This window comes from Bos indicus x Bos taurus, chromosome 6 (assembly GCF_003369695.1).
Source record: "Bos indicus x Bos taurus breed Angus x Brahman F1 hybrid chromosome 6, Bos_hybrid_MaternalHap_v2.0, whole genome shotgun sequence".
Taxonomy (NCBI): Eukaryota; Metazoa; Chordata; class Mammalia; order Artiodactyla; family Bovidae; genus Bos; species Bos indicus x Bos taurus.
In genome coordinates this window covers 13,861,244-13,887,538 of record NC_040081.1, presented here as the reverse complement: position 1 = coordinate 13,887,538, position 26,295 = coordinate 13,861,244, and the positions used below count along the sequence as shown (strand labels likewise).

Below are 26,295 nucleotides of genomic sequence, written 5' to 3'. Positions count from 1 at the left end.
CATAAAATCTGAGTTGTAGGGTCTAATACATAGGTGAAATCACATGATGATGAAATTGTTTCAACTACTCAGGTAACTTTATCCCAAACCACACTATGGTTACTATCATATTCAAGTGCTATTTTCCAGTGAAGTACTGCTTCTCGCGGCTTTTTTGTTATTCTCATTGTAAATAAATTCAAGAGCACTACAACCACATATGAAACTGTACATTTTAAGGCTTTATTTACAAATTCATGCTTAAAATAATGTTGATTTGTTGCTACCACTGTGAAAAACTTTTAAATTACATATAAGTGGTCACATCTTTGAACAAGAAAGGCATGGCTCAAAAATACTTTAAAGACACCCAACAGCACTAAACTGAACGTGAATCCTGTGGGCTAAGTGTATGGGTTACCAGTCAAAACAGATGCCATCCTCCATCGTAACGGGTGTCTTTGCTGGTATTCTTCACATTGCTATTATGAGAGCTCTTAATAGTCAAAGACATCTTCATCTGAAGCTTTCTTCTAGACAACATATCCTATTTAATAAACTAGGTGCAAAGATCTTTTAAACTGTTCTGGATTTTCTTTAGCTTAAATAAATTCTGCATAAAAATCTACATCAGAACAATTTCACCCAGGTGAAAATATATGAAGAAAATAAAAATGGTCTTTCTCTCATTCCTTCATATTTCCCCCTGCCCCTCCTAGATATAATAACCTATTTCCGAGGTAATACATATAATTCTGTGACAAATCCACTTCAGCCTTGGTAATGCCCTTCGTTTTGACTTCAAAACATTCACTGGCTCTCGTGGATTTGTACTGTTTAACACCCAGATAAAGGTAAGCTGCCTTTTTTAATAACAATGGATTACATTTTCTCGTTACATTCTCTTATTCAATTGGATTTTTTCAATTTCGGCACATCTATTCTAGGGGAGAAATGTAATGTCAGTTCTGAGAATAATTGTAGTTATTAGAAAAGTAAACAGGAGGGAACACAAAGTAACATAAACTGAAATTATCTGATTAAATTACTATAAAAGGCTAGTATTTCCATGGAAAAGCAAAGCATCGATGTGCTCTATATTTTACCTCTCCTTTTGCTGTTATAGGACTATGTAACAGCTTGTATCTTCTCATAATCAAATATATAGAGAGAGGATGTGGGGATATTTTAAATAGAAATAAAAATGTGGATCATGTACAATGAAAGAGATACTGTGGCATTTTATGTTTAGAGCCTGGTCTGATAGTTCCTAGACTAAAAACTGTCTTACTTTTAAGGATGTTCTTCTGAATACTAATTCCAGATTACACCTCAGGGTTTTCAGATGCACTAGTCCTTATATTCTGATAACATGGCTAAGTCCATTAAAACTTACTTTGATTGTGCCGTGCTCACACACATGCAAATAAAACTACTTTATTAAGACCTGTTCTACTCAATTTGAGCCATTAAAAATGCCATCCATTCACTGATATTTCAAGTTGCTTACTTAAATTACTTAAATACTACCATAATAATAAGATTAACTATGATGTTTCCAGGATCCATATGACATACACAGTACCAACCATTTTACCTAAAGTTTTGCATAAAACTCCATGTATTCTGCAGGATAGGTTTGCTGACCTCTTTTCCAGGTAACAAAACTAAGACCCACAGAGGTGAAGTGTCTTATTCCAAACAGCTCAGCTAACTAGCTTAAGCAGTTCTTGAACCTAGTCAACCCAGTTCCAAAGCGTATGATCACTCCAGTGCACCTCTCACATTCCTGCTTTCAATCCTGAGACCTGAACCCAAGCATTGCGCTAGCTCAGCACCCAGCACAATGCCCAACATCCAGTGATTGCTTAGTAAGTGGTCAATGAAAGAATGAATGAATATATAAATGAACAAAAGATTAGTCTTGGTATAATACAGACTATGGCCCACAACTTTGAAATATACTATCATAGTTTCTTAAAGTCAGCATGCAAAATCATGGAAGTATAAATCAATTAAAAATAAATCTCATTAAAATCACATTTATAGCAGCATATTTCTACTTGGAAAAGATACTTCTACTTAAAGTATGTTACCCATACTTTAAGGTAATAAGCATATGTGATCTAATATATGTACATACATTACAGTCTGAGAAACTGGGCATATTGATGTCTTTGTTTTCACTCAAGTTCAAAGTTAATTATGATTTGTTAATGGAACATTCCCTTTTTGCTGTGTCAGAATTAAAGTAGTGTATTTCACCTTCATTCCTTTTTCAAAGAAGGCAATGTTTAAATCTGATATTTGGGTTTAAATCATGTTTTCCGACCAACATTCCTTTGGAGAGCAGAATGCAATATTCAGTATTTCCAGGCATGCTGTTGTTGGACAGATCCCATAGCAATGAACCTGAAGACTGGCAGGATGAAAGAGGAAGAGTTCAGAAGGGACAAAGCCAAGATGCCAAGATGGAAGGAGAGGAGAGAGGAAGGTGGTGGCGGCTGGGGAAGCGGGGAGAGACAGAGAGATTTGTATTAGTCTTAATACCTTGTGACAGCCATGTAGAATGACATAATCCTGTTTTGTAGGACTATTTTGTTAAAATAATAAGAATATTGTGTTTGCCTTCTTTAAAACATTTCATAACAGTGTACCAACAAAAGATATGGAGACCCTCCTGTTTCATTTCCTGCCTTCATAGAATGTTGTGTTACTAAAATATTTTTATTACGGCAAAACCTGAAGCAATATAAAATGTTTGCTTGAGGATTTATTTGAGTCCCTTTAAGCTGAACTTCTGTAATGAAATCTATTTACAGACATTCCACAGTGGCCTATGGTTACTAGCTTATGCAAATGAAGTGTGACCCTGGGAATAAACCTCTTGCCCCCTCATCATCCTCCCTGGCTTCAAAGGTCTCCAGGCAATCACTTTTTTAAGTGAAGAGATTTTTAAGCTGAATTGAAATAGAAAGAGAGGGAACATAACTTGATGCCCAATACTCACACAACCCAACCATTTGCCATCTACTATTTTCCCATAAATATTTAGACACTAATTTATAAATCCATTTGGGATAAATGTGTTAGTGTGTAACGATTTTTTTTTTCAGCCTCTTCTTCTACTTTGAATCCTAGAAACTAGAGACCAATATCAATCAATAGTCATTTACTCTAACTTCATTTCTTACTTCTTAAACTAAGGGTCACTAGATTGGGACAGATTGGTTTAGTGATAATAAAATCTTCTCAGCTGATTCTATTAGCACTGAAAATATATTTGTGCTGAGCACAAGAATAATCAAAGTAATTAGAAAGACTGCACAACTCCAGGAGCATAATAACTGTAATTTGGATATATCAGTGTTAGGAATATAGGAATATATTGATTTTTATAAGCAATTTTTTAATGGATCAAATATTTAGAGAAGGGTAACGGAAGTGGATAATTGATTGCATTTTCAGATGTATTAGTGGGAAAGAGCAGTCAAAAATTTTTGAATGGCAATCACCATACCAAAGTACATAATTTTAGGGGGTTCCTTCCTTTTGGATGATATCTTGAAAAAAAAGTTATTTTTTGTGGAGAAAATGTTTAAACTCCAGATGGCTAGTGGATTCAAATCAGTTCCTAGAGGGCCCAGAGACCTCAAGGTCAAAGTGTCATCACAAGATATTGTCAAAATTTAGAAACAAGTCCAGGATACTCTGGAAACTGTAAGCCAAGAGGTCTCCTCTGCAATATTTCAAGGGATGGCAAACCACAGATTACTAACTTTTTGACCTGGCCAAATGACATGACAAAGTTAGAGTGCAAGAAAATGTTGGCAATTCCCTGTGAATCTACTTATATATATTTATATAAATACATTTATATATATTTACACACACATATATATTATTTATATATTTTATATATTAAATTTATATCTTTTATTTATAAATTTATATATAAATTTATAGGAAATTATATATACATATATATTTTTTAATATATAATAACATTAATTATATATATACATATAAATTCTCTACTTAAGTCTTCTGAATCCTTGCTATTTTTAATGAAATATAGAGCTTTATTAACTAGTGATTCAGTGGTAAAGAATCTACCTGCCAATGCAGGAGACACAGGTTCGATCCCTGGGTCAGGAAGATCCCCCGGAGAAGGAAATGGCAAACCACTCCAATATTCTTGCCAGGGAAGTCTCATGGACCGAGGAACCCGGCAGGCTACAGTACATGGGGTCACAAAAGATCAGACATGATTTAGTGACTAAACCACTACAACAAAATGTTATTTAAACTAGCTTATCATTATTCGTGTTCTGAATTGTGCAAAAATCATTAAATTTATATCATGGGATTTTATTTTAGATGGTTTATGTTGAATAGTCACTATTTGGCATAGGTGACTAGTTATGCCTTGAAATGTGTAAGTCTCTGCAAAATCCTTGCTTTTAAAGGGGTCAAGGACCTCAAGACCATAACCATCTGCCTGGAAAAATTTGAATCGGCTCCAGAATGGGGCTAACAATCCTGAATGCTTGGCCAGCAACAAATGAATGAAAGGTGGGGAAGTAATAAATTATGTCCCCAAAACAGATGCCAGAAATCAGTACTACAACTCTGAAGGTCACAATAAGTAATGTCTTAAAGTTTGTTGTACTTGTGAATATTATTAAGTTGAAGAGGAAACATGCATGAGACCAGAAATATGGGAAATGATATAATAGAACTATGATCAGTAATTAAGAAGAAACTGTAGTGGATTTCCTCAGTGGTCCAATGTTAAGCCATCACCTTCCAATGAAGGGGATGTAGGTCCAATCCCTGGTGGGGGAGCTAAAATCCCACATACCTCAGGGCCAAAAACAAAACAACAAAACAAAATATAAAATAGATACAATATTGTAAGAAATTCAATAGAGACTTTAAAAAATGGTTCACATCAAAAAAATCTTAAAAAAAAACAAACTGTAGCATACCAAGCTAAAATCAACTAAAAATTTTAATACTAGAGACACTAAAAACCCAATGGAGAAAAAAAAATCAAAGAACTCAACCTGTGGAAAGTAGGAAATCCAGTAGAAAACATGCAAACATTAAAAGAAAACATTCCTTTAAAAAATAACTCAGCATTCATACACACCAAAGATTCCCTTTGGAAGCATTTCCTCAGATACTTACCTGTCAAATTTTTAAATTTCAAGAAATAAGAAAGATTGGAATATAATCTCAACTGTGGATATTGGTCTTCAGACTGAGAAGCCGGTAGGAGGGTCCTCAAAGATAAAGAGGTACTCTTAACAAGAGCCGCAAAAAAAAAAAAAAAATAGATAACAGAATTTAAAATGGCAATATCCTTTGGAAGGACAATAGAAAGTCCAAGTTCAAGTTCCATGGAATGGTCATAGTCTCGCACTTTTTTAAGATCCTGGCCACTATGGCAGAAGACACATCTCGTGTCTCACACAGTTTCAGAAATCCCTGTTCTGAACCACATTTACACAACAAGTAGTAAAACAGGATCCCTACCAGCAAAGCCCTGGGATGTGTCAACCTTACCAGTTCTGCGTACAGCTCATCACCAAACAACATTCTCTAAAGAATAATGACCCAGGCTATTTTTCCACAGTGGGTTTAAAAATCTCAAAGAACAAAGGCAGAGGGAAAGCTCTAAAAATTCACAGAAATGTACCATCAGTGCAGATGGCCAGAAAATAATGGCAGACCACAGAGGAGAGTATTTGAGGAAAGGATTTACCTCTTTGGGCCAAATCACACATGGAGAGGGCAGTGTGCTTGGGGCCCAAGCATTTCAGCCCACACCCCTTCAGCAAGACAAGAGCATTCTGATACTGTTAGGTCATAGGTACCACTTCAGGGGCCACAAGAACCTAATGTTTTCTTCTTAACCAATAGAAAGATGCAAAATACAGTTGCCTTCTTGGTAGATGAATCCCAGCTAGGGGGCACTGAGGTCCTGGGAGACTAATATGAAAAGTAGCTTGCGCTTTTTGACTATATTTGTGAAAGATGCTCCATTCCTTTGTAAGTAAAGCTGTTACTTAGGAGATGGTAGAGTACTGTTGCCTGGAAAATCCCATGGACGCAGGAGCCTGGTAGGTTGTAGTCCGTGGGGTCGATAAGAGTCGGACATGACTGAGAGACTTCACTTTCACTTTTCACTTTCATGCATTGGAGAAGGAAATGGCAGCCCACTCCAGTGTTCTTGCCTGGAGAATCCCAGGGACAGGAAGCCTGGTGGGCTGCCGTCTATGGGGTCACACAGAGTCGGACACAACTGAAGCGACTTGGCGGCGGCAGTAGCAGCAGCAGCAGAGCAACTTCATATAAAGTCCAGGACCATGGTGGCTCCAACCAGGCTCTTATAGGAGTAAACAGCTATGAATCCCGAAGTGAATGGCAAGTCTTGGCTATTAGCTCAGGGTTGAACAAAGACTGGAGGCATTTCTGGGAGTAGGATATTGGATGCAATAAGTGGCACTAGTGGTAAAGAACCCGCCTACCAATGCAGGAGACTTAAAAGATGTGGGTTAGATCCCTGCAGTGGAAAGATCCCCTGGATGAGAGCACCTCAACCCACTCCAGTGTTCTTGCCTGGAGAATCCATGGACAGAGGAGCCTGGTGGGCTATGGTCCATAGGGTCGCAAAGAGCCAGACATGACTAAAGTGACTTCACATGCACGTACGTGTCATTGAAGCCTTTGAAACCAGTGCCTAGGCTGGAGTGACTGGCAACTAAACATATGCATAGGGACTCTCTCCTGCAGAATGAGTAGGCATCCAGCAAAAAAGTGCAGACAAGTCTAAGAGTGAAACCATTTGGACAAGGGAGGCAAAGTGAGCTGAACAAATTTTCCTGTTCCCTGTATGCCTTGTTTGAGAAGTAAGACTAGCTTGCCCTTTAGCCTTAAGAATTTACAGGGCTTCTTGGGCAATTAAGGAGGTGGTATACTAAGAAGGCAGATAGGTACTTAAGTGATTAGAATATGTTCTAAATTTATGAAGCAGGGCATACTGCTTACAAAACGATTATCAGTCTCTCTTCAAGGCTTATATCATATTCATCATAATCGCACCTTCATTCTCACAACTTTCTATTTTCAAGGTGGTTATACATCAAATAATACATTATTTGAAATATCTTTCCTTAACTGCATATTTTGATTCTCTCCACAAATACATGAAAAGTGAAAGTGAAAGTCACTCAGTCGTGTCCAACTCTTTGCAACGCCATGGACTATACAGTCCATGGAATTCTCCAGGCCACAAATACATATCTAGTTTCTAATAAGAAACTACTGATACAAACTTCCATTAACAGTCACCTTCCCTATTCATTACAGCACCTATCTTCAACTGACAAATTATGCTTTACTTCCTGTGGTTACATTGAATTCCAAAATATAAAATACAAATTCCAATTTCCTTTCAGTAATGTCTTTCAAGATTAAATTCACCCATGGTTCAGTGGTAAAGAATACACAGGTTCCATCCCTGGGTGGGGATGATCCCCTGGAGTAGGAAATGGCAACCCACTCCAGTATTTTTGCCTGGAAAATTCCATGGACAAAGGATCCTGGAAGTCTACAGTTCATAGGGTCACAAAGAGTCTGATACGACTAAGCACACAGACACATAATGTTTTTCAAAGTGTTGTTAACCTCCCTACAAAATTAGTTTTACTTCAGCTTGAAACCAACTGCATTTTCAGGGGATACTGAAACACAACAGAGATCCTACTGCGTTGTACAATCTTTTTTTGAAACAATCGTGTTTTAAATTAACTTTAAAATATATATATATGTATGTATGTATGTACACGGGCTTCCCAAGTGCCACTGGTGGTACAGAACCCTCCTGCCAATGCAGGGGACATAAGAGACGTGGGTTAGATCCCCGGGTCTGCAAGATCCCCTGGAGGTGGGCATAGCGACCCACTCCAGTATTCTTACCTGGAGAATCCCATGGACAGAGGAGCCTGGTGGGCTACAGTCCACGGGGTCGCAGAGAGTTGGACACAATCGCAGAGACTAAGCGAGCACACATGTATGTATATATGTATGTACACATACGTATGTATGTATGGTTTTTTTAACTGAACTTGCAACGATCCCTAGGAAGAGATGAACAATTGGACACTAGGCACAAGATATGCCTTACACCAAGCAGCAGAGGCTGCAGGATCCCCGACGTCTCTGAAGGAATTTCAATCTTGTCTTTAAAGGCTGAAGCCTGAATGGTTAAGCCGTCAAACCCTAAGTGGCCGGAGCAGCCCAGTTGCTCTGGGTTTAAAAGGCCGCTTCCGCGGGGGTCGGAAGGCAGCCGTTTTGCGCATGTGCAGACTGGCGCTGCAGCAGGACGCCGAGCGCCAAGTGCAGGCAAGGCAGGGGATCAAAAGCAGTGCATTAGAAAAGTTTATTTTTTATATTCAGACATTGAGTTGTACTTTGAAATCTGAGAAAAGAAGAATTTGCATGTACTTGTATATACATCTATTTTTATTTCATTATTAAAATTTTCATCTGTTTTAGCCAGCGTAGGCTAAATCGTGCTGCAGTAACAGTGATCTCAAGTCTTGTGGACTAACTAGTGAAAGTTTATTTCTTGCTCACTTTTACGCTCATCACATTGACGAGCTGCTGATCTGCTCAGTGTCCTCTTTATTTTGGAAGTAAGTCTGAATAAGCAGCCCTGACATGGCACTCGCTGGTTTTGTGACAGAGAAGAGAGATGAGAATGAAGCAATGACTCTCAAAACTTGCATGGAAGTGGCATACGTCACTGCTGCTGCTGCTAAGTCGCTGCAGTCATGTCCGACTCTGTGCGACCCCACTAGTGGCCCTTATTTATTTCATTGTAACTTATTTTGTATATATTTGTATATGGAGAGAGAGATGAGTTAATTTATACACAGCCTCCCAGAAAGACTGTCTGAAATGTTCTAACAGATCCTGGAGAAAGAAACTCTTAAGATTTTATTTGTATAGCACAGTGCCTCACTATAATATGATCAGAAAATCATATTAGAACCCACTCACCAAAAAGACAATTTCTCAAAGACCTCTCCATAATTAAATTTATCATGCCTATACAGGTCTAAATGTCCCACTGTTCTAAAAACATCCAAGTACCTGACTATTAAATCTTATAACTAAATGTTGCATATTTAGGTTTATACATTATAAATAATACATAAACATTATAAGCATTATAAATAATTTATACCATTATAAACAATTTTAACATAAAGTAATTTAGATGAAAAAGAAGGAATATAGTGGAAACCAATCATAATTTAAGAAACATAATTTACTTAAAGCAAGTTTCCTGAAAAACAAAGAACAGTGACCACATTACATTCAGAAAGCCCCAGAATATTTTAAGTATTCATAAGGAATCTGCCTGCCAATGCAGGAAATGTGAGTTTGATCCCTGGGTTGGGAAGATCCCCTGGAGAAGGAAATGTCAACCAATTCCAATATTCTTTCCTGGGAAATCTGATGGACGGAGGAGCCTGGCTGGCTACTGTCCATGGGGTTGCAGAGTCAGATGTAACTTAGAGACTGAACAACAATTTATCTTTCCAGTTCAAGGATAGTGGTCATCCTCAAAGCAATTATTTTCCATTAATTACATATGCTGATAAACATATACATTATAATTAATCTAAAAAATATACTATTTCTAAATAACAGAGCATGTTTTAAGAACTTAATAAAATAATATCCTAAAATACTGTGTTGTTCAGTCCTCCTGCATCTCTGTAAATTCCAACATCTTAATCAATCAAAAAAAGACCTTCAAGGGTCAGAGTTTCTCAATGTCCAAACCACAGGATTGCTTCAGGATTTAACATCAAGCTCAATTAAATGCAATTTACATAGATCTTTCTTTGAGCATAACCAAAAGGAATTTTTTAATGTTGATAAAAGAGCAACAAGTGGGAATAAAACCACCTTTATACCCTCTCAACAACAAACAAATCAAACAACCAAACTGAGGTGAGAGGATTACATGCCATGTGATGGCATGCATCCCATGACATCACCATCGTTATTACCCAACAATTACTGAGCATTGTCATGTGCAAGGTAATGTGGTTGGAGCTGATAATACAGTGACAAACAGGGGAGGAGAAATTAAGGGGAAACTTCCCAAAGAAGTCCGAATTTCAAAGAACGAATGTGAAAGAATGGATATCATTTTGCCAGATAAACAACATGGGCTAGCAAAAGAGGAAGGATGTGGAAAAAAGAGAAGGCATTCCATGCAGAACAGATCTCGTAGGCCAGCAGGGAGGCACCAAACACAGAGAATTCATGAAACTGCAATTAGTACCACACAGATAGATACATACTGCTAGAGCCCAGGCTGCGGGAGGTGATACTGTCAAACAGCATGGGCAGGAACCAGTTTATGGAGGATCTCATATACCTTGCTAAGGTTTTTCAATTATCCCAGGGGCAACAGACTTCTCTGGTGGCTCAGACGGTAAAGCGTCTGCCTACAATGCGGGTGACCTGGGTTCGATCCCTGGGTCAGGAAGATCCCCTGGAGAAGGAAATAGCAACCCACTCCAGTATTCTTGCCTGGAAAATCCCATGGACGCAGGAGCCTGGTTGGCTACTGTCCATGGGGTCGCAAAGAGTCGGACTGAGTGACTTCACTATCACTAGGGGCAACAGACTATCAATAAAGGGTCTTAAGGGGAAAAAAGTCACATACTAAATTAGTATTTTGGAAAAATAATTTTGCCCAGGGTATGGAGGATGCAATGGAGGAGATTGTGTTGCAGGAAGAATATCAGTAGATTATTTTGAATATCCAGGGGAGAAAGATTTTTTAAGAAAAGTTTCAGCAATGGCAAAAGCAGCAAGTTTAAAGAAGAGAGTACCTGAAACAATACACAGAGGCAGAATTGATAGGGCTCATTGGATCCTTATTGGATATGGAGGTTTGACAGAAAAGCCAATTCTGATTAGGAAAGACACAAGTCTCGGAAGATGGGGAGTAAGTGAGTTTCATTTGGAATGTGTTACTCAAAAGGGGCCTGTTACACCATCAACCATCTATTGGAAAGAAGATGACATTTTTCCGGATTCAAAATTTTTCTATTTAAAAAGCTTTTTCCCCCTAGGAGATACTTTGAAAGGAAGCATTTTATAAGACATCGTCTTACTTTGAATAAAATCCCTACGTAGAGAATTTGCTCCTTGAAGAAAATTGCCACAAATTTCTAATTCCTTGAGCTGTGTAGGATTCACATGCCAGGTCATAACCCTCATGCTTTTAAGTGATAAATAATTTTATTTCTCCCTTGATTGGGCATATGACTTCTCCCTCCTGCTGAGAGCATGTGTCTCTTTAGTACATTTGTTTCCCACCGAGATCAGACTTGCCCATGACCTATGAAGTAACCTGAACTGTGTTATATTTTTAAAGACCCATAGAGGAGACAGAAATGATTGAGCGCCCTCAACATTTTGCCCAGTGGTCTGACATCATAGATATTCTCTGGGCTCATTTCAACATTTGACCAGTTATTCTTCCCACTGAGTCATGCTGAAACAAAATACATTATCTGTGTAATTACTATCTTCAACAACCTAAAATTAAGCATATTATTATGACTCTGTGGTACAATGAGAAAGAAATTCTCGGCTTTAAGAAAATTAAGGAAATACTGTTTCTAGGGAAGTTATACCATACAGGTAGAATAGATTTTTAGAAAATATTTTTCATAATTGCAGGAAAAAAGGTCTGTCATGTCTCCTGAAATGACAAAGCCCCCTCTCATCCCCTTCCTAAAAAAATAAAAATAAAACTAAGCATAGTTCTAAATACTGTCATTAAAGGTTGTATTTAGGTTTCAATTTCTGCTTATTTAACAATGCATTCATTATTAAATATACAAATCATGACTACTAAAATATATAGCATGTCCCTAGAAAGTGAGTATATCTTGTTATAACTGGCTAATGTTGCTTTCTAAACCCAAAACCTTTTAGAAAGTTTACATAAAAACTCTGATAAGGTCTTAAAAACATCTGTGATGAAGATCACACAATGCAGTTAATACCCAAGAAGAACTGTCGACAGTAGCTTCTTACTGCCTGCCAAAGTCCATGACTCTGTTTTAAGATTATGGAAGGCCATTCATTTTGTTTTTATAAACTTAAAGATGACTTAACCAAATCCCCTAACAGTAGTTAATGGTTCTTAATTATATGATGTGATAAAAAACAAGAAGAAAGCCTTATTCACTGAAAGGCACTATTATTACTAAAATTGTCTAATTTTATATGTCAGTAAAATTAAAAGATGACACAGCAAAGATGGAAAAATATCCCATGAAGTGGTTAAACAGCAATCAAATTTTCACTTCTCTGTGCCAAGTTTTACTTCAGAGCAGTTTCAGTTGCATACAATTTGGGGGAAACATGAAATTAAGTTTTAGAAGCAGATTTTATAGCAGAAGAATTTTATCCACAACCAATTCTTCTTTATTTATATGAAGAAGTACATTTTGCATCATTCCTTGAATCTGCTAGCATTTCCATGATTAAAAATTTGCCCTGAAAATTAAACAGCAAGATAGTCTATTTTGAGTAATCCTCATTGGATATATCAATATATCCAATAACATTTTCAACAAGAATACAAAACAAACACTGGCTTTCAAGGGTTCTATAGCATTTAGAACATTGGACGAGATAAGCATACCTGAGACTGCCTACACAATTTCCTTTGGGGACAAGAACTCTTCTTCTTTCAAACCTGTGTAAATATCCAGGCTAATCAAGAGTTTCTAGTCTTCATATGTCTTGCTGCTGCTGCCGCTAAGTTGCTTCAGTCGTGTCCAACTCTGTGCGACCCCATAGACGGCAGCCCACCAGGCTCTGCCATCCCTGGGATTTTCCAGGCAAGAACACTGGAGTGGGTTGCCATTTCCTTTTCCAATGCATGGAAGTGAAAAGTGAAAGTGAGGTCACTCGTCATGTCCGACTCTTAGCGACTCCATGGACTGAAGCCTACCAGGCTCCTCCGTCCATGGGATTTTCCAGGCAAGAGTACTGGAGTGGGGTGCCATTGCCTTCTCCAATATGTCTTGTTACCCTATAATATTACCCTATAATAACTACTACTATCTATTGAGTTCCAAGTATGTACCCACTTAATTTTTTTCCATTTGACATTTTCAGAAACCCTATGAGATTGGTAGTATAGTCCCTATACTATAGAGAAAGAATTTAAGGCTAATAGAAACTAAATTATATCCTCAAAATTCACAGACTCAAAAAACAGAAACAAGACTAAAATCCCTCTTCTATTCAACAAGATTTGAAGTACACATCTATCTAACTCTAAAACAGGCTCTATCCTATACAAGGCTACTTTCCATATATCCAACTCTACATTTAAGTGCCCCACCTTAAACTAGGTAACTGTATATCCATCTTATATAACTTTCACATAACTTATATATTAATAGTAATCCCCCCTTCATTCACAAAAGTGTCCCAGTTGAAAAATAATTTATATGATCAACTTACCTTTAAGTTAATACACATGAAACTAAATGCATATCATTTCTGTTGTTGCTGTTTCTGTCGTTTAGTCGCTCAGTCCTGTCCAACTCCTTGTAACCCCATGGACCGCAGCACACCAAGCCTCCCTGTCCCTCAACATCTCACAGAGTTTGCCCAAGATCATATTCATTGCATCGGTGATGCCACCCAGCCATCTCATCTTCTGATGCCCTGTTCTCCTTCTGCCCTCAATCTTTTCCAGCATTAGGGACTTTTCCAGTGAGCTGGTTGTTCACATCAGATGACCAAAATACAGGAGCTTCAGCTTTAGCATCAGTCCTTCCAATGAATTTTCAGGACTGATTTCCTTTAGGATTATCTGTTTTGATCTGCTTGCAGTCCAAGGTACTCTCAAGAGTCTTCTCCAACACCACAGTTCAAAAGCATCAATTCTCTGGCCCTCGGCCTTCTTTATGGTCCAACTCTCACATCCATACATGACTACTGGAAAAACCATAGCCTTGACTAAACGGACTTTGGTCAGCAAAGTAATGTCTCTGCTTTTTAATATGCTGTCTAGGTTTGTCATAACTTTTCTTTCAAGGAGCAAGCATCTTTTAATTTCATGGCTGCAGTCACCATCCACAGTGATTTTGGAGCCAAGAAAATAAAGTATGTCACTGTTTCCATTGTTTCCTCATCTATTTGCCATGAAGTGATGGGACTGAATGCCATGATATTTATTTTTTGAATGTTGAGTTTTAAGCCAGCTTTTTCACTGTCCTCTTTCACTTTCATCAAGAGGCTCTTTAGTTCCTCTTCATTTTCTGCCATAAGGGTGGTGTCATCTGCATATCTGAGGTTATTGATATTTCTCTTCTCTTCTACTTATTATATTTCAAATCCAGCTTTTCTCCAGCTACAATTCCACTGCTTTAGTTCTGACTCTCAGAATTTATTTTCTGAACTATTAAAAAAATTCTCAACTGATATTTTTACCTACATTGTAATTTATCTCTAATCTTATCTCTACATTGCAATTAATATAAACTTTCAAAAGGACACGTTGCATATTATTTCTAAATTACCCACAGCTCTCAGTAACTGTATTGAACACATTTGTTAAATAATGATTTTCTTCTAAAAAAGTATTTCCACTAGGGTTTATTCCTAGAAAGACTATTGTGGAGCCAAAGAAAAATGTAAAAAGTAAATTTCTAGATCTACATGATTGTTTCTAAAGCACATTTATTAGTTACTTCTAACTCTTATTTTATGTACACATATTTTTTTCTCATCTGTTGGGGGATCCCACCTTAGAATAAGGAAAAGCAATGAAGCTGTAGTTGTTTCCACATATGTTTAAAATTTCCTTTTTGGGCAACTAAAAAATAAATATCTTTATTCTTTTTTAAAAACAGGACGCATCTTATCATGTTGTCATCCCAATTTAAAATCCTTAAACAGTTCCTCAGAATCTTCAGGATAAACACTAAAGCCTTCTCAGAACTCTGAAGGCCCTTTGTTAATTGCTCCTTATTTACTTCTCCACCCTAATCTCTCACTACCTTCCCCGTCACAGACTACACCCCGTCCTGCTAAATGTTCTATAGTTGCCAGAATATGCTGGCTTCTCTCTTTCCTTAGCACAGACTGCCTTCTTACTTCCTCCTCCTCTCTCCTCAAATTGTCCTTATTTTCACATCTTCAAGCAGACAGTTCTGGTATCCTCTCCTCTGCTTATCTCTAGATTAAATTCTTGCTTGACACAGCACCAGACCTGAAGCACTCAGGGATACGTTGTCATTATTGAGCTGAGTTTTGAGGTCTCTCTAATTCTACCCATTTCTGATCTCCTAAGTGTCATCTCCTTGGGTGAGGGATGGGTGAGTGAAGGTCTACCTCCTCTTTCAAGATGTTTCCATGTCCTTTCCACCACTGCCTGCAATGTCTTCAAGTTGGAATTACAGTCTTTTGGGGAAAAAACCCAAAAAACTCTTTCAGATTATTTGCCAGCTTCCATTAGGTTTATGTTAGATGCTTTTCCTTGGAGCTCCATAACATCCAGTGAATTGCCATGTGATAGTTTAATGTTCTGGTTACCTGTCTCATCGACTAGGCTATAAGCTATTGCGGTAGCCCTTTTATCTTTTAATTGCAATATTCAGAACTAGATCTGATGCACAATAAGCATACGATAGATTTTTACTTTTAATAATAATAGGACATTGGTCTATTGAACAGGATTAAATGAAAGATGACCATGATGGTGCTGTAGGAAGGCAATACATAAAGTTTAATGTATTTATGATTTTTATAATAGACACTTGAAAATCTTTGTGAACTATAGCTACCCCATATAATAAAATTACAAGTTTCCTTTCTCTTTTAAGTCATAATATCATGGCTTAAAAGCAGCTTTGATTCATAGTATCTATTCAAATAATAAAGTCAGAAATTCAGAGCATGAAAGAATTATAGAATCTAGTCTAGTGATTTTCAATCCGTTATTTAGCAATAGATCAAAATCATAATCATCCCCAGAACACAAACACTTTACTCTATAGCTCTTGCCTAAGAGCTGCTTCCAGGGAATAAAGGGCCTTGATTGTTCTACTTCTCTTTGTCCTCTCTGGGCCTGGAGATTCTAAGATTCTGAATAGCACAGTTGTACAAACTCCAACCTAGTCCAGAATTTTATATGGCAAAAAAAGAACCCAAAGACAGAGAAGGCTGTGATCTTCCCAGGAACACCACACAATGTAAGACGAGACCTGAGTCTTCTGGCTTCAAGGGCCTACATTCCAAAATCCTTTCACACTTTTAATGGGAAAAAGCACTTAGCTCTGGGAATACTAGAAAAATCTTCCCCTTGCCTAGGTAAAACTATTCAAAGAAATGATAACAATACTAGGAAATATGGACACTAAAGAAGTATTAGACTGAATTACATTGAAAAAATATTTGTTACAAAGCACATTGCCTATGATGCTGATGATATTTAACCAAAAACTGTAAATTGCAAGCTGCCAGGTACCTGTATCTTTCCTTATCAGCTTTTCATCATAGACTCTTGGAATTTTCCCCCATTAACAAAGTCAATGAAAAAATAATAGTGATACTACTTCGAGAGAATCCCACGAATGTATCCCCTCTCTGAATTCACAGCATTTTGGAGGCAAAATCTTAATATCAGACAACAGTGGGAGGCAGCCTCATTAAACCTGGCTATGAATTGTATTGGTTCTTATTCCCGATTGAATTGTGTGCCTTCAGCATGTATGTGTTGAAGTCTCAGCCCCTAGTGCCTCAGAATATGGCCTTGTGTGGAAAGAGAGTTATGGTAGTTGCAAGTAGTTAAGATGAGATCACACCACAGTAAAGTAGACCTAAATCAACAATCAATATCAGTAGTGTCTTTTAAAAAGGAAACTTTAGAGACAAACACACGGGAAAATACTACATGAAAACCAGAGTCCTGCTTCCGTAAGTCAAGGAACGAACAGAAGCTGGAGATTCCTGAAAAAGATCCTTCTCTAGTGCATTCAGAGGGAACATACCTCTGGTGACACTTCAGTCTCAGACTTCTTGCCTCCAAAACTGGGGCAATAAGTGTTTGCTGTTTAAGGCACCCAGTTTGTGGCATTTTGTTACTGTGGTCCTTGCAAATTAATAAAATTCTAGATCTTCAGTCACTCTCAAGGGGTTTTTTTCTCAATCATCTAGTTGAGTACATTACATGCCAAAAAATTAGATCTCTTTACTTAAATTTTCTGGTTGCTAGAAGTTAATCCAGAAAAAACAAAACATAAATAGCATTACAAACAATTAGATAATATCTGTATGCAGAGGATGAATTGAATACAAAATCATAAAAATATATACAGCACAATGTGCTGTAAAAATCAATTATATCCAGAGTCAGGTCATACAGTTCTATTTTGATTAAGCTTCATATAACTGAAGACAGAAATTTATGACCTTCATGTATTTGTTTCACCCCATTTATTTATTATTATCTGATTGCTACATTTGAAAACTTTATTTCCACCTACGATCTACAATATTTTAAAGACGTGTAGAGATATTCCAGCATTAGATTTTTTTTATGTCTGCTCCCTAGAGTATGCAATTCTCTGGCCTCTCTTTTCATATACAATTTCATACAAGAAATCTGGTCCCCACAATAAGCCTTGCAAAAAAATTAGTGACACAGATAAATATTTTAAAGGATTGCTTTAATTCAAGCAATGATTTCAAAGATAAACACTTCATCTAACTTCCACATTTAGCTGTCTGTTAATAGACTGCTATCAAACTAAATGTCAAAACATAATCAAACTTCACATTTTATGATTTAACATGTCATAAAACCATACAGCTGGATGCTATCAATGTGAAATTAGTTCTCTAAAAACTATTAAATATACCCAATGATTTCTACCTTCTTTCAAGATTAGTAAACATTACTTATTTTATAAAGTTCATGTATACTCTAGAGAAGATATCTGTATTTTAATCAGACAATGAAATAACTCCTTTATAAACAGAAATAACATTTGAGTGTGAATTTTTTCTTTCTTATACAACTATACAAACCAGGAAAAAGAACTAGTCCCCTTTCAAGTATCATTTGAAAGTTGGCTGTTTGTATTTTTCAAGAGACATAGCCCTTCTCTTTTAAGTTTTTACTCCTACTTTATGTTCTAAATATGTCAGTATCACTGCCTTTATACCAAGTAAAGATGAAGGAGCCTGCGGTTCAGGTGACCATCTTTCCAACTCTTCAAGAATTAAGTTGGTCACTGCTTTCCCAGGAGACCCCACCTTAACAGTTTAGGGATTAAGAATCTCCATAATCAGCTCACAGTGAGAACTGGATGAGTGTAGGCAAATCATGTGATTTAATTCCATCCAACAAATACATATGTGTTAAGTGCCTACTATGCGTTGTCATTGGGCTAGGCATTGGGTAACAAGAGAGAGAAGAAAACTCTTAAGGGACTTATAATGAGAGACATAAACATATATTGACACCATGAGGTAAGAAAAAAGGTAACCATCTGCCCAGGGTGCTATAAAACTTAGGAAATGGTGCTATGAAGCCCCTTGGCCCATCCAAGAATTGTCCAATTGATTTCCTGGAAAAGTTAGATGAGCTAATTTCAGGAGACATGGATGAGAGACTGGTCAGCAGGGAAGGTGGGAAGGTTCTCCCAAGTCATGGAGAGAAATAAAGTGAAATGGAGAAGTGTGCCCAAAATGTTGTCTCTCCAAAGTGAACACTTAGTGTAGGATATTATTAAGATCAATATCTGTGGAAGGAAGCATGAAGAAGCAGGACCGGGGCAGAAGTGGAAACTGAACCAGTACACAAGATGCCCAAGTCTCTGCCAGCAACGTGAGAATACCTGGAGCCAGACATTTGTATCCTTGCCTGGCTCTGTCACCAGATGTAAGATGCCCAAATGGTGAGACCTTGGGAGAGGCAGCACCCTGAAGTTGAGGAAGTCAGAGAAGTAAGTGGCTGAGAGCTGGAGGCAGCTGGTCATCAAGTCCTCCTGGAAGAGGGTGCAAACAGAACATCTCCATGGGGCCAAAAATATAAATCTAGTAGAGGGCCAGCATATTAATCTGTAAATGCCCATGTAGTAAATGGTAGGAAAAAAGTTGAAAAAGTAAATTTTCAAAGATACATTCTCATAATAATGTTCTAGTCTCGCCAGAGGGAGCCAATTGTGTATCTCTTCCCAACTCTACATTCAGTGACATCATTTTGGTATCTTGAAATCATCCTTGGAGAAAGTATTTACACCATAGAAACTGGCAACAGTTACAAATTAGTGCTTTATTTTTCTTGGAACTAGTTTACCAACACAAAACATCACCATTTTCCTTCCCATGTCCATAAACCCAGTTTTGAACCATGATGAATAAAAGCCCCAGGTAAGACAGCATTCTGCAATCTGTTCAAAATAGGAGTGCGCATAAGTCAATAACCCCCATTCTTTTATGCTGAGAGAAGTACTCTTCCATTTCCTATCCTTGCCACTAAACTCATTTCTGCCTTGGTAAATTGTAGTAGTCTCAAAGGATAAATTCATTCATTACAAGCATTCTGCTTTCACATGTATTCAAGAATATGTATTAAAGGCCTGCTGCTGCTGCTGCTAAGTCGCTTCAGTTGTGTCCAACTCTGTGCAACCCCATAGACGGCAGCCCACCAGGCTCCCCCATCCCTGGGATTCTCCAGGCAAGAATTAAAAGCCAAGTTAAGTACTGAGGACTCAATATTGAGCAAGCAAAAGACTTAGTTCCTATTCTTAGAGTTTACAGTCGAGACACAAACACTAGATAAATCATAAAATAAATATATAACCATAAATGGTGACTATAATAAAGAAAAGATAGAGAATGAGAGATACTTGAATATCTTTGATGTTTTAACTTTACAAATCACCACATAGCATAAAATAAAACATCAAGTTAATAGAGACTAAGAATTAATGACATACAGTTTCAGAAAAAGCAAATTATAATTATTTTTTGAAAATTTTGTCTTCTCTACTGTTATGAAAAGCCCAGTTGAATACTGATTTTTTTCCAAAAATTTCCATATGTGCACTAGCAATCATAGTACCTCATGTTTTCCATTTACTGTATCATTACATTCATCTGCTGTATCATTACAAAGATACAGAAACAGAGAAATTTGAATAGCATCAAAATCAGAATTTTTCTCCTTTGGCCACTGTTATTTACATTGTAAAGAATATCTCATGTTAAACTAGACTCTCACTTTTTCTAAATAATTGCCTTGAATATTATTAGTAAAATTCTCCGGTTAGGACATAACATATGGCAAAGAAAATGAGGAATCTCACCTTAAAATTCATATTCCTGGGCTGACTATATGAAGGAAAAATGTGTTTTCAATTTACTGTTTTTATTTTTAAAATGTGATATTTTCATTCTTGGAAAAAGCTGAGACTTATGCCTGACGTATATCTAACAGTATAGGAGAGGATAAATGTAACATCTATTCATGATACTGCAGTTCCTATCTGGATTCCCATCCATGATAACCATGCAGTTAAAAGCACATATCAAAATCTTGTTTTAGAGGATTTGGAAAGTAACACTTTCTATTTGTGGCAGCACAATTATGTGCTTATGAATTCTGATCATATAAAAAATAATTAATCCAGGACAACCTGTCTCTACTTCCTTATGGTCAAGTTTAGATTAAACAAGATTTTGCCATTTTTAACATCTTTTATCTTCACCCCAAAGTCATTACAAAATACATCTCTAGAATCAGATGAAAATTTATAAGTGTTTCCACTGTGGATTGCACCAAAGAGTTAAAACATCGCAATGCATTATACATATATTCACACATAGGGGCAAAGGGATACCATTCTCATTTTTCATCATCAAGGCATTTATAAGACTTCTATCTTCTTTTGCTTTTGTGACCTCTAGCCAGAAAGGCCAAAGTAAATAAAGGTCAAGATAGATGTCAAATCAAGCAATTACTAAACAGGGAACTTGGCTGTGACCCTCAGATTAGAAATGCTGACCTGTCACAGCAACAGGGGAAAACCTTCCTGCAACTCCTTCTCTCATTTTATGAAATACAATCTAGATTTCAGCCTAGGTTGAAAAAAAACTGATATCCTTCATTTGCGTTTTAATTTTTTCCACCCTTCTTATTGGGGTTGTCCTCTGATTTTCTCCTTGGCTATAGGCTCTGAATTGTAGATGCTTGAAAGGGAAAATTAGCAAGAATTGGGAGCAGGGAGGGATAACATACCTACCATGAAAAATGAGACCAATCCAACACAACACAAAATGTTGTAATATCACTTTTATTCATATAGCTGTACTTGGAACTGCATGAAATTTAGATGATTTGCACAATAGCAGTGACCTCAGTCAATAATACTCATAGTTTTTCTGCAGTGGGTCACTTGTAGTAACAGCTTTTTGAAATATTCTTTGGAAGGTGACTAAAATTTGCAAATTTGTTTATACCTGGACCTGGATTCCTCTAATTTCTAAAATATAACTCTTCCCTCTCTAGTTCCAAAAAGATATTGAAAAATATTATCCTTATTACCCATTACAACCCACATTCACTCCTGAATTCCTCAAATCCATAAACTTCCCACCCTTCAAAAGATCTGTGTTACTGTTTTCATTTTCAAAAGGAAAAATAGAAGATTCTCCTATGAATTTTGAGTTGAAACAGAAAAAAAGAAAGGAAATCTGTCACAGAAATAGTTGGATAATGGAATCTTACAAAAAGGTTTCTGGCTTTTTCATTCCCTGCTTGACTTTCCACAATTCACAGGAGAATATTAGTAATTAAACAAAGAACTCTTGGCCTTATTTCCTGGTAAACTATTAATTTTGTTGAATTAATGGATTTGACTGTTGAATATAATTATTTCAATAAAGTTCATTAAATCAAAGAACCTTATTTGAATTTCTGACTTTGAAATAATCTGACCTCCCCCCCCCAAAAAAAAACAGAGTCAAAGACTAATTAAAAAACAAACAAACAAAAATAACAACCATCATCCTGTTATTGGAGCACAAGCCTGGAATTCCAGTGAGGAAGAATTATCCAAACAAAAACAGAAAAAAACACTTTTTTTAATGAAAGTACTACTTTTCAAACATTCTTACATTAGCAAACTTTAAACATTGACCTTAAAGGAAGAATGCAAATACATCATTTTAAGGTAATTTCCATTTCAGATTCTGCTCAAATCCCAGTCACCACTGAAAAATAAAAGACAATTGAAAGATTTTCTTAGCTGCATACTACAGAAAACCGAAACAAAAGGAAAAGTTCCCATATCAAAATGACAGTCAATGTAAATTATATGTTAATCTTTTAAGTTTAATTATTTTCTGCCCATATGCTCACAACTTTCACTTCTTCTTCTTTTTTTTTTTTTTTTTACAACTTTCACTTCTTTGTTCAAGAAGTCTAACCAAAGATCCTAGTGGAAAGTCCAGCCTATTATTTTTGTTATTATAACTGTTTCTTCTAGTCACCAAAGAACTTAATGTAGCATAAGGGCTTTGAATAATCATCTTAGAAAGCATTATACCCTCCAAGGATTCCTTCACAGATTACACTAATTTTAGAATATTATTTCTTTCAAAAGCATCAACATACAAGAATACCAGCAGGAGCAGGAATGAACTCTATATTATTTCTTTGAAAAAAATCATATTCACCTCTACTGCATGCATTTTTATTTACAAAATTCCCAGAACTAAGGCTAAATAAAAGAACCCAGTTCACAATTGTTTTGAATTACTACATCTTATTTCTTCATTGTGTCTGCGGTTAACAAAACTGAATGAATAAGACTGAAGTTGCAGCCTGTGATGGCTTGACATGTTTTCTGTTTCCTCAAGAGGTGTGGCCAGATTTTTTTTTTTAATTGTGTACTGAAAAATAATTGTCTAAGAGTAAGAAACTGGCATTTAAATAGGAGTGGATTCCCTCTAAATTTTACCCCAGTGGCTCCAAGATATGAATCACAGAAAATGGTCTACTCCCTGTGGTCAACATTCCTTCTACCCACATTCAATAATGCCAATTAGCCTAGGTGGGGCCAATACCGGGGTAATCTTACAAATGGACCATTTTAATAATAATTTTTCCCTTTGGAAGGGGGTCTGTGGGCTTCAAACAAACCAAAAATAAAATTAAGGAAAAGGAAAAGTTAGACTTCAAGGTTAGAAAAAAATTTAAACTTTAATCAGTATTTCTTCTTTTTGTCTTCTTTATTCCTTTTGGAAACTGAAATAACTCAAGAAAGCATAATAACCTTCTCTGGAATTTTCACTCAGCTTGAGGATGCCAAAAGTTTGTTAATATGTTTGTTTTAAACCCTATGCTTTTTAGAAGTGTAGTACTCAGGGATAGAAAGTGATGAATGCAAAATACAAAATGAATTTAGAAGACTGAATTTCTTCATGATGAATTATTTCATAATTACTATGAAATATATTCTAGAATTTATTTCTGTCCTAAAGAAATACATATGTTAAATAGCACCTATTATAGTTTTTATATACAGTTCATGTGCTATCGTACTAAGTCGCTCAGTCGTGTCCGATTCTGTGTGACCCCATGGACTCTAACCCGCCAGGCTCCTCTGTTCATGGGATTCTCCAAACAAGAATACTGAAGTGGGTTGCTATTTCCTTCTCCATGGGATCTTCCTGACCGAAGTTTCTAACCCATATCTCCTACTGTCTCCTGTATTGGCAGGAGCATTCTTTACTACTAGCACCACCTGGGAAGCTATTTACAGCTATTTACCCCAAAATCTATAAGCATTACACAAATCAATGCCTAACCTTTACCAAAATATTATAACAATCATGTATGTGTACAATACAATGATTCAGCCACGAGAAAAAATAAAATTCTGCCATTTGCAACAACATGGATAGAACTTAAGGGCCTTATGATAAGTGAAATAAGCTAGACAAAGATAAATACTGCATGGTATCAGTTCTATTTGAAATCTTTAGAAAAAAAAAATCTAACATACAAACAGAATAGAAAAGTGGTTGCCAGGGGCTTAGAGCATGGAGAAAATTGAGAGAGAGTGTAAAAGAGTAAAAATGTTCAGCTATAAAATCTGAGAATCTGCAACCCACTCCAGTGTTCTTGCCTGGAGAATCCCAGGGATGGGGGAGCCTAGTGGGCTGCCATCTATGGGTTCGCACAGAGTTGGACACAACTGACGCGACTTAGCAGCAGCAGCAGCACCAATGTGTAACAGGATGACTAGAGTTTGTAACAATCTATTGATAACTAAAATTTGCTAAGACAGTAGAATTTAAATATTTTCACCAAAAATAAATAAATAAATGAGGTGATGTATATGTAATTATATGGAGGGAAATCCTTTCACAATGCATATTTATATCAAATCATTATCAGTTCAGTTCAGTTCAGTCGCTCAGTCGTGCCCGACTCTGCGACCCATGAATCGCAGCACGCCAGGCCTCCCTGTCCATCACCAACTCCCAGAGTTCACTCAGACTCACGTCCATCGAGTCACGGATGCCATCTAGCCATCTCATCCTCTGTCATCCCCTTCTCCCGCCCCCAATCCCTCCCAACATCAGAGTCTTTTCCAATGAGTCAACTCTTTGCATGAGGTGGCCAAAGTACTGGAGTTTCAGCTTTAGCATCATTCCTTCCAAAGAAATCCCAGGGCTGATCTCCTTCAGAATGCATTAAATATGTTATACTATAATTTTATTTGTCAATTTTACCTCCATCAAGCTGCAAAATATACCAACAATCAAGATATAGTGAAAATATATCCATATAATAATCCAGGACAATCTCTGAGGTAAATTCTTTGATTGTCTAACAACCTTATAAAGTGGAAAAAGTAATTTTTCCATTTTAAATGTGAGGAAATTGAGATTCAGAATAATTATGTCTATGATCTCAAGCTAATTTTTGTGAGAGTAGGTTAGATTCTAGGCTTTCTGGATTCCCACATACCACTTCATAGTCACCCTGCCAATATTTGATTCTGTCCCCCAAAGTTTTATGTAACCTGTCTGTTCTTTGGGAATTCAGAGGAAGCACAGGTAACTTGTTTAAGGCTTCATGGACAGCAGGGCTTTGAGTAGAGCTTTAGATGAGGACCAGTTAGACCAGGAGGAGGGACAGAAGAAAAATATGGCAAGAGAGGGTAAAACATAGCCAAGTAAAGATAGTAACAGCATTTATCAAGCACATATTATCAGATACTATACTGAGCAGTTAACCTACATCATTTAATTTACTCCTCACTACCCACATGAATGAAGCACATTCCCATTAGGAAACTGAGGCTTAATAAACTTAAGTATCAGTTTGCCCTGGGTCACAGAGCTGGGACAGAAGTAATAGCTGGATTGTAACCCTGGTCTGTTTGGACACCAGAATTCAAACTCTTCAGCTTTACTCTCTACTACTTCTGGAGCTGGGGCATAAGGAACGGGCATGAGTGAAAATAACCTGACAGCAGAAGAATCACACTAAGAATGGAAGAAAATGAGCCAGATGGAACAGATGGGATTAAATTATCAAGTGTCTAAAAGTTCAAGAAAAATTAAATTTGATGTAGTAAGCAATGGGCCCCCTTTACAGATTTTTGAATTGGAAGAAAGACAATAAAAAGAAGTATCCAAAGAACATCTTAAGGCAGTAAGATGGAGCGAGTAAAGGACGAAGATAAGGGAGCTAGTTAGTAAGCTATCTAATGGTTCAAGTATGAAATGATGAAGGTCTAATCTAGGGTTGTCAACATGATCATGAATCAGAAGAAAAGGATACAGAAAACAATTACAGGGAGGAATCAACATAACTTCATGACTAATTAGATGCAAGAACTGAAGCAAAGGAACGATGAGTCAAAGATGACTGGACGGTTTCAAGCCTGGAGGACTGGAGAGATGGCGCCACAAAGAGTAAAGACGAGAGAGGAATCTGTGGTGGAAAAGCCTGAGTTTGTGTTTAGGCATGTTGGATTTCAGTGACTGACGAGAAGGGACCTGGCGATGAGAACTCATTTTCATATATCAGAACATATAACTATGAGAAAAAAGGGCACCATGCAATAATGAAAGGTGGAAGTTGTGGATATAGCTGAATGAAAAGAGAGAGAGTAGGGCTGAGATTTTAGTCTAAGGAGTTTCCGTTAAAAAAGGATG

At 36.9% G+C, this 26,295-nt stretch overlaps 1 non-coding gene across 1 annotated transcript; it reads right to left on the bottom strand.

Annotated features, from left to right (window-relative positions):
- Positions 1 to 8,285: 8,285 nt before the first annotated feature.
- Positions 8,286 to 8,417, bottom strand: LOC113894825. Its single transcript, XR_003511670.1, has one exon. It is a non-coding gene; the product is annotated as a small nucleolar RNA SNORA76 (small nucleolar RNA).
- Between the last annotated feature and the right edge of the window lie 17,878 nt (positions 8,418 to 26,295).